This window comes from Plectropomus leopardus, chromosome 7 (genome assembly GCF_026936395.1).
Source record: "Plectropomus leopardus strain MGB_pleo_1.0 chromosome 7, ASM2693639v1, whole genome shotgun sequence".
Classification (NCBI taxonomy): domain Eukaryota; kingdom Metazoa; phylum Chordata; class Actinopteri; order Perciformes; family Serranidae; genus Plectropomus; species Plectropomus leopardus.
The window spans coordinates 16,622,210-16,636,193 of record NC_142182.1 but is presented as its reverse complement, the minus strand read 5'-3'; the positions used below and the strand labels follow the sequence as shown (position 1 = coordinate 16,636,193).

At 40.7% G+C, this 13,984-nt stretch overlaps 1 protein-coding gene across 22 annotated transcripts in view; it reads right to left on the bottom strand.

Annotated features, from left to right (window-relative positions):
• mical3a (microtubule associated monooxygenase, calponin and LIM domain containing 3a) overlaps positions 1–13,578 on the bottom strand; it is a 107,076-nt gene extending 93,498 nt beyond the window's left edge. For 8 of the 22 annotated variants that reach the window (XM_088080059.1, XM_088080064.1, XM_088080065.1 and 5 more), the window contains exon 1: positions 13,355–13,571. The gene's annotated coding sequence lies outside the window, so the exon portion shown is untranslated. Of the gene's footprint in view, positions 1–13,354 lie in introns of all 22 variants that reach the window. The other 14 variants (XM_088080066.1, XM_088080067.1, XM_088080070.1 and 11 more) reach the window with 8 other exon arrangements.
• Positions 13,579–13,984: the final 406 nt, after the last annotated feature.

Below are 13,984 nucleotides of genomic sequence, written 5' to 3'. Positions count from 1 at the left end.
ATGCATGATATGCAGCTGGACGGACGGTCACCACTTGCCATAACCGCACGATACACATTAGGACAGCGTCAGATCGAAACGTTTCTGGTATCGGTGTAATACAATTGTGCCTATAGGGTGGGTGCCTCCTTCTTGGAATCCTGATCATCTGTGCCAGCATGTGTTTGTTAATGTTTGTTGGTTGCCATGTGCTTGTGTTGTGTAAACATAACCACTTGCCATGTGCTTGTATTGACATCATAGTAGTGGCATCCTGGAATATCAATAGCAGATTCTGAGGGATATCTAGATTGTAATATGTAGACGTGGAAGTTCGCAGCAAAGCGGCAATATGTGACAACTTGGGATGAGGTCATGTTGGAGTGTCATAAGTGGTACAGATGCTCTTTTAAAAAAGTTTGACTGGATGGCTCTATACAGAAAGCTAAAGGATCATCAGGGTTAGTAATTCATCCTGAGGGGAAAGTGTCTGTACCAAAATTTCCTGCCAATCTATCCAATGGGCAGTGGCCATGGCAGACATATTTTTTGTGAGAGAGAGATTTATAAAGAATTTTTTAAAACTCACTCCCTCTGGCAGGTGGGGGAAGCGGGCTCCTCACTGTCCTGTTCCTCCTCAGGTGTGGATGAAAAAACATGCCTGGCACATTTTCTGAAATGGTCCATTTCGTCATTTCAATTTCCTAACTTAAATTCTGCTAGCTAGTTTTGACAGCAGTAAGCAGTAAATGTTAGCTGTTAACGGCGTGGTCGCACGTGAGTGACGTCAGTGACGCAGCGTGTCCGAGGTTTCCCACTGATCTCAAGTTAGTGGTAACCTTATGTTGATTACCAACCAAGAGATTTAACTTTAATGACTGTAGGGCAATTCAGCTCCTGAACTCTGATAAGTTTAAAGTGTGAAACTGTCGCCATCATTACACGACACTGCATTACACTGTTAGGATGCGGAGGTGCTATTGGACCTTGTCAGCGGGAGAGTACAGTGCACAGGCAAACATATATGAAATTTAGAGGAGTTGAGACAATTCAATCACAAACCACACATGTCAACCTCATGGTGACACTTAACATAACAGTTTAATAGAATAAGTAAGAGTCTGACATCTGAAAACCTTGAGGGATAAACCACTTCCTGCTTTACACAAGTTCACTCAGTCCACAAAGTGGAATGCTCTAAATTTAAAATGAGGTCATGGAGAACAATATGTGTGAAATTTCTACTGAGAGCTTGAGGCCTTTAAAAGGCCTAAATGTTGGCATTTGATTCTCCTTTATAAAAGCGGAAAAAGTAAAACATGTTCTAAGTCAAGATAAATGCTATTTAAATGCTACCCTTGTGCCAGGATCACAACATAATTAGCATTATGGAAAAGGAAGCTTATTAAATACTTCAATAAAAATAAATGTGATACAACATGAATAGCTTTGTCTGGAGTTATGAGATCCTATAAACTTGAAACAATCAAACAGCCTAAGTGTTATGTGAACATGATGCGAGCATGCTCGGAGCCAAATGTATCTGTCCGTGAAAATCAAAAACAGAACGCCAGAGAATGCAGTTTTTTAATTACAGCAAGAGAGAATCACGTCAGAGTCCAGCTATTCTGATAATCCCACAGTTGAGCCATGACCTCACTGAAGAGGCCTTGTATGGTGTATGTCATGTCCGTTTTTCTTCTTGGCTTGATGAAGCACTACAGACTTGGCTCCTCATGAGGCACGAAGGTATGAAATAATACTTTGATCATAGGGGCCTCTGGCAGAGATGCTGCAGTGTGCCTGGATACATTAACACTTAAAATGGCTCACTGAGAATATAAAACAAGCATGTTTCTAGTGAGAAATCTACATACAGATAAAATGTTAGATAACATTTAAGGTTTCTTTTTTGTCTTTTTACTCAAACAACATGAGATCATATTCATCATCTCCACATCAAAGAGGATAATTTGAAGATGAATCACAGAAATATTCTATGTTGCGATCAACTTTCAGTAATCTTCTGGTCATATAGTGATACATCCTCCTGTCAAACTACATTTTGTAATTGTGTGTTTGAAAGCATACTTTTCAGATGGAGGACACATAACACAAGAGTAGTTTCATCCCAAAATTAACTACTCTGAATTGAGACAGATTTAGCTGGAAATATCTGATGCCTTCTCTTCTGCAATATGTGCTGGCATGAACATAAAGCAAAGAGGAGACATAACTATGAGTCATCTTGAAATATGGTCTTTGGAGGCAATCTTTTGGAGGACTGATAAAGTTTTGGTGATAGTTCCAGAGTACAGTGGGCCTTTATTGTTCAACACAAGCAGAGAGCGTAAGTACAAAGGCAGTGAAGGTGAGAAAAAGTTTTCAAGTGGGTCAGCAGATAGAAACGTACTAATTACTTAATTTTATGCTTTTCTTAGATTATTTCACCAAAATAAATCATATAGTGGTGCGGGGATGACATTTATTTGTGGGCCAACACAGCAGTAAGCATCACCCTGGTTCCCTCGACAAAAAGCCAGTGGGATTTTTTATGTCATAGAACAAAATGTGAAAGTCTCTAAAGCGAGTAACCGACCTTATTTCAGGTAACTAACCAAAAATCCCACTGACTTTGGGATGAGTGAGCCAAGAACGCTATTCACAATTTCCCGACCCATTCCTGCAGCACTCTATTGCCACTGAACATACTTACCTGCTCTCCTATTCTCTCTCTAACTGAATTTACAAGTAAAACAATTTTGATGCATCAAAAGCACTTTTCTCCTGAGCTGATACTTGAGCTTTAGCAAGAGTTTAGCTGTTACTTTTTTCTTAGCAAGGAAAAAAAAAATCATTCAAGCTTTCAACAAGGCTCGCTGTGACTACTTTATTAGCTAGCTTTCTCTTGCTTTAGACTGACTGAGTGCAGTTAATTGTGATGGTGGCTTTGAGAGAAGATTGCAGATGTTTTTATGAAAATTATACCTTTCAAGGCATAATGATTTTCAAAAGCAAAAGAATAGTTATTGCTACAGCTTCATAGGGCAGTGTGCTAATTTTGAGTGAAAATCGTGCAGCAAAAATTAACTAACTAAATTAATTAACAAAATGGTCGGTCATCTCTTTGTCTCATGAATTTGCCAAAGATTATTTTAGCACATGTTTTTTGTAGGTGGATGATATATTAAAATAAGCCTTGCCAGCTCCCTGAGCTGTGAATTTCTCTTTAATAAGGGCTAAGCTTTTGTAAGCCCCTGCAGATATGTGTGTGTGTGTGTGTGTGTGTGTGTGTGTGTGTGTGTGTGTGTATAGGTATGTGAATCACATTTGGTTTGCAGCTCTTGTCCTGACATCAGCTCTGATCTGTGACCTCATGTCTTGTTTTCTCTCCTCTCCCTCGCCCCTTCACCCCAGTGAACTACAGAGCTTATAATTAAGAAAGGAAAGGAAAGGTTGCTATTATCAGTTCTTGAAAAAATTACACCTTAGTTAGAAAAGTGAGTCATTCCAACATTAACTGTGCGTGTCAGTCTGTGAAGAAACCAAAGGAACATAACAGGCACAGTATAGTTGCAGTTATTATGCTTCTGCTATCAAACAGAGACTATGCAGCTAGTTTTAATGTTGGAACATTATTACAGTGCAACTCTCCTGTATACAAGCTGGATGTCACCCAAAAGAACAACACTCTTCTCAGTCAGAGCAGACATCCCATAATTTTGTCATCCAGTGAGGGTGTGGAGCAGCAAGTTGGGTAACTCCAAAGTCTCTAGTCAGCCTTACTGTGGTTTGATTTAATGGGTAACCGTGGTAACCTAGCACTCTCGGACAGTGGACCTGTCAGCAGCTCATCTGTGTGGCTGTGCGTGGGTCTCACTATAATGTGTGATACCATGTCTGCTCTTCTTCTTTAACCTTTGGTAATAGAAAAAGAGCAGATTTCAGTGAGGCAGTGTGAAACCCTGTTATAACTTAAAGAGGCAGTGTTTTGAATATAGTGTCATCTAATGGCAAAGATAGCAGGCTGCAACAATTGAAACGTGTCCCGTGTGCAAAGCCTGAGCTCCTGGTCAGGATTTCTTCATGTTTTAGGAGGTTATTAACAGGAGCCAAATTATCCACAGAGGTCTCTTTCTCTCCAGAACAAATGGATGTGGTGATTAAAATTGCTAAAAACACTAAACAAAGAAGTTTAGTTCCAATTCAGTGCTTCTCTGTTGTGTTTGGTTTGATGCAGACAGGCTACTGGCCCAGCACCTACTAATGTGTGCTCGCCCTTCTCCAGAGGTTAAGGAGGGTTTTACTAGTAGTCATATCCTCAGAGGTCTCCTTCTCTCTAAAACAAATGGACCTGGTGATTTGAAAAATGCTGAATAAAGCTGTTTTGATGTTAAACAAATATTTTTCCAACGCCATTTGGCTTATCGCAGAGGGGCTGCTAACAATGGTGGCCTATGTGAAAATACAAATGTCCCTATCTAGAGCCAGTGTTTGGTTTGTCCATTCTAGGCTTCTGTAGAAACATAATGGTGCAATGTGGCGGGCTCCATGTAAAAGGACCTGCTGTTTCTGTAGATATAAATGTCTGATTCTAAGGTCATGAAAACACAATGCTTCTGATTTTCAGGTGATTTTACACTTTAGACAATATACCTTTTACTTTATATTCAATTTCTGCCAAAATATGTCTCTAAATCCTACAAACTGGACCTTTAGAGGCCAGTATGGGAAAAGCAGAAACAGATAAGGTTGTGGTGGTGCAGACAGCCGAGTGCTGTAGCCCTAAATGAACCCATTGTCCCCTCGCTGAGGAAAAATCCACTGAAGCCAAGAATAAAACAGAGCCCAACCACACCCTGAGTGCTCAACCACACTCAATAGGACTTTACACAGAATACATCTGGGGAGAAGAAGATTCCCACAATCCATGTGGCAGCTTGGCTGGAGCTCAACCGGTTCAGAAGAGTACAGATACGTGGATTATGAAAATGGCATGAACGTTATTCTCTGCACAATCCCTGCTGCTCTGCCGCTGAGGGCGGCTCACGCTCAGCTCTGTGCCTGTCCCTCGGGTGTTGAACCTGCATGAGTGCCCAGCTGGAATCCCCTCCCTGTCAGACAGGCTTTCTTTAATCCAGTATTCAGTTGGGACTCTTCATCACTACAGTCTACATTTTCACAACCACTCTGACCCCACTCAGTTGTGTCATTTTGGATGGTTACTAGGTTACATGAGTATTTGTTTAGTATTGTTTTGAAGTGAGCCTCTCAGCTAGAGAAGGGCACAAAAGTCGGCTGATAGTGGAAATGTGAAGTGATTTATTTGGATAAAAAGTCACTATAGAATTACATATTTGAATAAAGTAAAAGATAGAAATAGATTCATTTCTGACATTCTTTAGTTGGCTTTCAGAGGTCACTTAGCAAACATTTGAAAGGAGTGTTGACCTATATATATTTGATAAAAATCGAATCTCTTCCAGTTGCTTTCTGTATGAAATCAAGGTATTTGGTTCTGATTCATTGATAGGAGCACTTACTGAAATCCTGCAATTTAACTTTTCAGAGGTGCGGACTCAAGCCACGTGACTTGGACTTAAGTCAGACTCAAGCAACAAATCTTATGACTTTAGATTTGACAAAATCAGAAAAGATTTGCAACTCGACTTGGACACCAATGGCTCATGACTGCACTTGAGCCTTTTATATTGAAAAAACTTGATACCCTCCACCAAATCAATTTGGGGTGAAAAAAGTTACATTTTCCCAACATGACATGAATTACAACAAGACAGGACAGAAACATACAAAACTCATTATGTTGTGGTGTTGGTTAATAATGCTGTATGCTACTAAAATGTGCAATGTCAGCACTACTTTTTAAACTTGTTCTAATAAAAAACACAAATTTTAAAAAGCTTTCAAGATTTTTGCAACTTACAAATATAATTACTCTGTTGTTAAAATTGCATTAAAGTAGGTAAATAGTGCATCATGACTTTGGGACTTGAAAGTTTAGGATGTGGGACTTGATTTGGGAGTTGTCCATCTTGACTTGGGACTTGTGGGTACAAGGACTTGACACTTACTTGTAACTTGCAAAACAATATCTTGGTCCCACCTTTGTGTATTTTACAGTAATGTGATGACTCATGCCAGTTTACCTCACTGACTATGTGATGGTGCATTTAAGTACGGTCATGTTTATCTTAATCCAAAGAATGCAAGTTGCGACATACGCCGATGATCTTTGTGTGTGTGTGTGTGTGTGTGTGTGTGTGTGTGTACTTAATTGTCATTCCTAAAATTATTTTAAAAAAATAAAACAAACAAATAACCACCAACAACAAAACTATGTAATTATTCATTATTTTTAAAAAGACAACAAATTCACTAACCCTGTCCTGTATACAATGTGTACAGAAAATTCTCATGTCAAAAACTGGACCTCATAAGCTACATCTGAAGGCCGCCTTAGTGACCTTCATCTCTGACATTCACTAATCATCAAGTGTGAATGTATCAATACATACTATTATTGTGTAAAAACCACTGTTATTATTGCTCATTGGCTCTTTGAGCTCTCCCAAGTTTGTTTCATGGTTGTTGTGTGACTGACACACCGCCTGTCCGAAAGCTGATCCCGGTGGGATTGGGAAGAAGAACCAGGGAGACAGCTGCAGTGAAGACTTAAGTCCAGTTGGGACTCTGCCCTCTCTGTTGTGTGGACGTAAATCATATGTCCAAATGTATGTCGCATCTATTTATGAACTTCTGACCTCGTGTCTGACCTCATGCCAACACTCCTTGGCCTATGTATGTGTCGAGGCGTGTAACTTGCTCCTTCTAGCTCTTCTCAAAGTTCAGTGTTGCCATATCTTGTTTTCTGCCTTTCTGCCCTGTAAGCCTCTGATCTTTACTCCCTGCTGACCTCCCTCAGACACAAACACATTCATGCACTCATGTATACTCACTTGTACTCAATATTAAGTACGAGTTCATAATGATGTGACACAAATGCGATATAAATGCAGACATAGGCTACATGGTGCTTCATTCTAATTCATGAGCATACTTTTTACGGCAGGCTACATCAGAAAGTAGGACCACTAATGTTTTGGAAACAAATAGCTTAAAGTAATTAAAGTTGCGTTCATTATTTGATTGATTTTTTGTGGGGTTTTTTTTGGCCACTTGGGGGCAGCGGAGCAAGCTGTAAACAACACTGACATATTATCTTCTTGTAAAGTTGGTATGGCTAACTTATTTGCACAAGTTTATTATCTTGTGCGCTCAAATTAGCTTACTATTTTGTGCTAAAAAATGTTTTATCTTATGGGCACAAGATAATAGTCTAACTATAGCATAAGATAATTACTCATTCCCAAAAAATAATTTACTTGTGCACACAAAATAATTAAATTATTAAAACACAAAATAGTAACTTTGGGACTTTTAGGACTTAATGCAAAACAATGAAGTTAGCAACTCTAATACCAAAAACAATAAGCCGAATGACATTACAGTGCTTCATAGAGTTGAGAAAAACCGCTGAGTTAGGTATTATTCACTGTTGGTTTCTGACCAAATCATATACATTGTCATAATCCATTGTTAATATAAATATATTGGTTAGTGAAGTACTAATGAGTACATTGAAATGTATTATATCCATAATTCATTGTAGTCCGGTTAATTTGGCTATGGTTGCTGAGTAACCACATTGTCACCTCACACTGATTTGAATCTGCACAGTCTCATCATTGCCAACTAAATGTTCTTCCTCAATCAACAAGAAAAGCTGTTTAACTCAGAACTTTATTTAAATACTAAATAAATGTTATCAAATCAGCTGATCTGGACCAATTGCAGCTGAATATTGGTGTATCTGGCTGTTTTAGCACCAAAAGTGAATGTGAGCTGTTTTTGAGTTGCAGTCTTAATACACTCTACATGTGTTTCCCTTGTGGTGGGGTTAGGTTGTGGTTAAAGGTCACAGCCACTATTGATTGGGGTTAAAGTAAGGTTAGGTCGAGGGTAAGTATCGCAAAAGAGAACTGATTGGGGTTGGGGCTATGTTCCAACATCATTAAGGGGGAAAAAATTCAAATGGTGATAGAGTCTTTGAAACAATACTTTCTCTGCTACCATAGCTGTCAGATTTTGGAGTGTGGCTCATTTTGGTAGAACATCAACCCCAGTTATAGAAACAGCACTTGGGTCAGCTCTGGACTACAGGTGGTTCTTGGCTCACTGTTTATGGAGAGTCTTGCCAAAGTGTGGAAGATTTCGGCAGCTGTTGAGCCAAGTAGTTTTGGATACCTTTCAGATTTGGGAAAACTATGTAAGGACTTACTGAGAGCTGCTTGTTCTAATCACACTGTGTAACATAGTTTATGTTATAGAGTTAGCGTGGAGCTCAGATAAAATGATCTATGACTGAGTCAGTGGTTTCATTACTTAATAAATATGCAGAAAAATGAGCCCAAACATGTCACGCTCTTTAAGCCATACTGCCCTGTGACCTGTTTCACACCATAAGTCATCCACATCTGAAACAGGTTAGTGTGATCATGTGTAAACAAAGGACATGCGGGTAGCAGACAACACATCTGACAAGTAGGAGATCGATTGGAACTGCATCTCTCCAACAGACTGCCATCTAAACTACAACAGATGTGTCTTTGTCTATTTGAAACACCACAGCCTCTGACAGAAAAGCTCTAACCGGCTTAGTATGTAGTCTTTGTTTACTGACATGCACAATCGTTCTCACATGAGGCACTGTATAGTCGCAGTCATGGCTAATAGTTTTTGCTCGTGTGCGTCATTGTTTTAAATAAAAAAAGTTTGTCATATCATTGCATGTTGCATGTGTCTTTAAACAGAAATCTGATACAGAAGTCAGCAACGGACTCGCATATGGTGCCCATATGTTTCCTGTTCAGTCCAACGAGTTTACAACTCATAATTAAACATCAGGCCACTATTTTATTTTAATACCAAGCTGTTATATGTGACACTGAGAAAATGGCAATTTCATTAAAAAAAAAGCTTTCATTTTCATATAGTCTCCAGCAGTTATGGTTCTTCTAATTTGCTCTTCATTAGACTATGTTACTCAGTTGTGTAGTTTAGAGGTCTTGTCCTCTATCAACATGTCCTTAACAAAGTGTCAATTCCCAAAAGACTAACAACATTCATCCATGCTTAGTGATGAAAGCATCTTACTCAAATCCTGCAGAGTCAAATACACATCTTAAGAGTCATGACTGAGTTTGTGGGGGAGGGTACGAAAACAACAATGACTGACTGTCCCTATAGTGATGAGCTCATGGACATTTCAGCTCTTACAATGAAGAAACTTGTACATCTGTTTACACTGAAAATAAAAACAATGAGCAAATATATCAAATTAAATCGGTGTATTGAGAGTCAAGTCAGGAATATTACGTTGTTATGCTGCCTCGTCATTCCGTGTAAAAGGTACAATTGCAGTATGAGGCAACATTGTTGTCTAACCTTTACTACTGTGCTACTGAAACAACATGGCAGACCTCATGGAAGAGGACCCACTCCATATGTAGATATATACAGCCTTTTCTAAGATAATGAGGACACAATGATCCTTAATTTCAGGTAATCACACTTGAATGACAGCACAGTTATATTATATCCCCTTTCTGCCAGTAGATCCCCCCTCAATCCCACACACTGGATCTTTAACTTGACTGAGGTCATCTTGACCACAATTTTGACTGCTGACAGCTCAGGGACTGTTTTGACTGCCAAATACTGGAAAGTAACCCAAAAGACCTGTTTCCAACTTTATATATATATATATATATATTTCTATATTTATATAAGGCCTCATATACAAAATCAAACCCACACAGTGATATTTTCACACAGAAAAATAAAAGAAAATCAAACAGACAAATTCAGCATCAAAGAAACGAAATTAAATGAGCCAAAGAAGCGTTGAATCTGGGCTGCAGGCCCCGAAAACACAGCTCAGTCCAAAGACTTCAACCCTTTCAGATTTCCTTTCTATTCCAGCCAGTGGTCCTTCACTGTATGCTGACCTCAATGCACTGCAATTCGCTGATGTCTGCTGATGAGGTAAACTAAACTCCCAGCTCAGGAGAAACATGAAGGCCAGTAACAAGCTGTTAAACTGGACTGAGTTTTCAGAAGCCAAGTACAGATCCTCTATCAGCTGCTTCAGATGAGAATGAAACACTGAATTTTATATTCCAGCTGAGGCTAGTAAGATTGTTTATTATGAGTAACGAGTTGTGTGATGAAATGAAAAAAAGATGGAGGGAGATGCCGAGAATGTTTCTGACTATGTTTCAAAGTGGACTCTCAGTGGTGTTCAAAAGGTTTTGGATCCTGTGGTTTAATGTCATCAGATACAGACTCAAGATCTGAGATTATTTATAGAGCAATGTTTAGTCACAGCCTGTCCACATTTACTCTACAGGCATCACAGTAATGAAACTTTGTGCTCCAACAGAAAAAAAAAATCCTGTCACTCAACTTTCATAAGTACTCAAATCAAAGAACTACCTAAACAAAAGCTACATTTTTCAGAAAACGGACTAAGTGTTAGCTGAACCAACCTGCACGGTATTGTTTATCACATGTAAAGTGTCGCTTTACATGCAATAAACAAAGCCGCGCAGCTTAGTTCTGCGTTTAACACTAATCTACAATAGAATAGTCCGACCAGATAAAATACACCCCTGCAGTGTCCATCTGCTGACCAAAACAAAGCTATTAGAGAAATAATAGCTTAACAGGATTATCTCCTGATTACCATGCGGACAATTCACCAAAAAAAAAAGAGAAAAAAAGAAAGAAAAAAACAACAGCACTGAAGCTCTGAAATGTACAATAGATATGAGGACTGCACCTGTACATGCATAGAAAAACAATGTACAAATGTGAGGCATTTTCTTATTCATTTCATCTTAACATTTTGACAAGCACACTTTCACTTTAATTAGGTACATGTACAGTTCTGGTGCAGGAAACGGGTGAAAATGCACTATGTGAAATGGTTAACATCATGCAGAAGTTTCCTCTCCTGCACACACAATTGCACTAGCAGATACCAGGCTGGTCCTGCCAGAGCTGCATTCTGCTGCTGCTGACTGCTCTGAAAACATCCAGAGGCTGCGGCCTGCAGGACAGCAGTGCAGAGAGATCCAGTGTCTGCCAGCAGGGATTAGAGCTGTCAGATGATCAACTGTGGCATACCAGGCAGCTTTATAAAGTTAAACGAAATACCTCTGCCACTAAACTACATAGAGTGCGCTACTTTTGCATACAAGTGTACATATTGTACACCTTATTACCATATGTTCAGTTTTAGTAGAACATTCCAATACATTAAAAATGTAGAAATATTCTATTGATTGAGCTGAATTTCAATGACATTTGCAGGTATCCGGAGTATACTAGTGTAACAGCTTTACCTATATATCTCTACTTTCACAGATGACACATCCTTTTCAGATACTAAAAACTTTTCTAAATGTTGGCTGCAGAAATCATGCATGAAAAACACAAAAAAGCTCAGTAATCATCCACAAATTGACATTCTACTTAGATATTTTGAATTAAAACAATATAAGAACATATTCTTTCTTCATTAAATGGATCTAATTCCAATTGTCACTCCACCACACCTCTTATCAGAGCACAATAACCATGTTTGATGTGTCAAACCCTGCGGTCGAAGGGACAACAGTTTGGCTGTGGAAGAAGGCTGGCAGCAGCTGACTCGCAGGATCGGTGTCTGAAGTCAGCTGCCGTGCAAACGGGCTCCCTCTTATGAATGACAGCTATTCACCTCCCCCCTTGAACATCACATGAGCGCTGACTCCTACTCAGCACAGCGCAACACAATATCACACTGTGTCTTCTGATACAGTAGAGCCTGGTGTGGAGGGGGAGGGAGACAGAGATAACCTGCACTGTGACCTTGAGGACAGGGAACGTCCACTGGCGACAGGAGGCCAAAGAGTTGAGTTACCTGACCTGACAATCCACAGTGTGAGGGTGCAGCTACTCTTGCTTCTAACTTCAGAGAAAATGCTCTGTGTCATGCTGCAGCAAGTAGGGCAGCACCAGCCACTGGCATAATGTTCTTTCTTTACCCTTCTTTAACCTTCACTCCCGTCTCCCACAGCTGCTTGCTCATCTGTTATGAAAACAGACGATGCCGGGGGTGCACTCCTCCTCTCGGTTACGTCAGATGTGTTTTGCTCATGGCATACACATGTGATGCATGCAAAATGTAACCTTAACCTCACAACCTTTTGTTTCTGCACCTGCAGGTTGGAAAGCGAGCTCTTAGAACCCAGCCTCCCTTTCTTGCTGTGTCTCCGGACACCAACGTCAGACAGAGAAATGAGAAAATGACCCAATTACAGTGCAAAGATAACCTGCACTGGGAGGGCTGGTGGAGAGGGAGCAGATAAGATGATGATGGGAGACTGGAGAGGGAGGAGGTTATCAAGGTTTAGACTGTAAAAAGAGCTGCAGTGACATCATCAGCGCTGGACTTGTGGCCATAAAAAAGAATAAAAAGATGACAGAAAAGAGGAAAATGGGCAAGAATTGTTTGTTTCAGTTAGCTGCAACTGCTCCATCCCCCTGTTACAATCCAAACACACCAGTGAGACTCTAGAAGTGAGAACAGTGACATCCCTCGGTGACAGCAGTGCCAGTTGGCAGATAGCAGGATGCTGCAGAAGATGCCTGGCTGCTGCAGTGTCTTGCTGCGGTTGATTCATAAGCAGCAACTGTGATGCTGTTCAAAGACACAGCATGCAGAGCGTTGCATAATAAAAAAGCCATGCTGGTAAACAAGAAGGGCGAGGACCACATCCTCCTACTGCAACAAGGTTTTACAGCTGCAATGGACGTCGTCACAGCATGTCACTAAAATTCTTGCTCATACATCACCATCGAACCACAGGAATGTCCTCTGACAGGCGGCTGTGAGAAACATGTGCTCCACTGGTCAAGTGTACACACACACACAGATACTGTACAAGCAGTTCACAAATGTCTGCAACTAGACTGCATTAAGTTCAGTCACCACACACACCTTGGTTGCAATAACAAACAGAGTAGAAAGACATCCTGCCTGCTGGGATTGAGAAACTCTTCCTATTGCATCCATGAATTCCTGAGATGTGACACATGCAGCTACAAACACGCGCACGCGCGCGTGCACACACGCACACGCACACGCACACGCACACGCACACGCACGCACACACACACACACACACACACACACACACACACACACACACACACACACACACACAGTGGATGTCAAGCTGATACTCACACATGCTTCTGAATCTGTGCTGGGATCACTTGAAAGGCAAATATCCTCTTTTCTCATCAGTCAAAGGACTTGTCTCACTCCTCGCTTGCTCTCTTCCTGTCTTTCACCAGCTGACTAAAAAAGCAAGAGTGGCTGAAGACAGAGAGAGATCTGCAGTGCTGGAACTCTGTCAGTATGTTAATGCTTGGATCTGCTCTGCCTCCCTCTCTGTTTCTCTCCTCCCTCCCTCCCTCGTGGTTTTCTCCAAGGTCAGTGGGTAGAACTGCCTATTTGACTCCTCCCTTTAGTGGACAAGTGCTTTCCCCTGTTCCTGCACCCTCCTACAGGCTGGACACCCGGGTAGTAATTACCGTCATGATCCAGATTAACTCCTGGGTGTGCTCTTGTTGTGCTACGCTGGGCCGGGCTGGACAGCACACAGACAGGATTACTTCGGGGTGTGTGTGTGTGTGTGTGGGAGAGGGTTTTAGACCCCACAAGGAGGGCCAGGGGCAGCCAGACGGGACGAGATGGAACAGTCTTAAACCCTGCAGGAGACAAGAGAGAGACAGAAAAAGACACTGAGCTAACAGCATGAATTCAACAATAAAAACCTGCAAGAGTAGAAACATTCAGGCATGTCAAATCAAA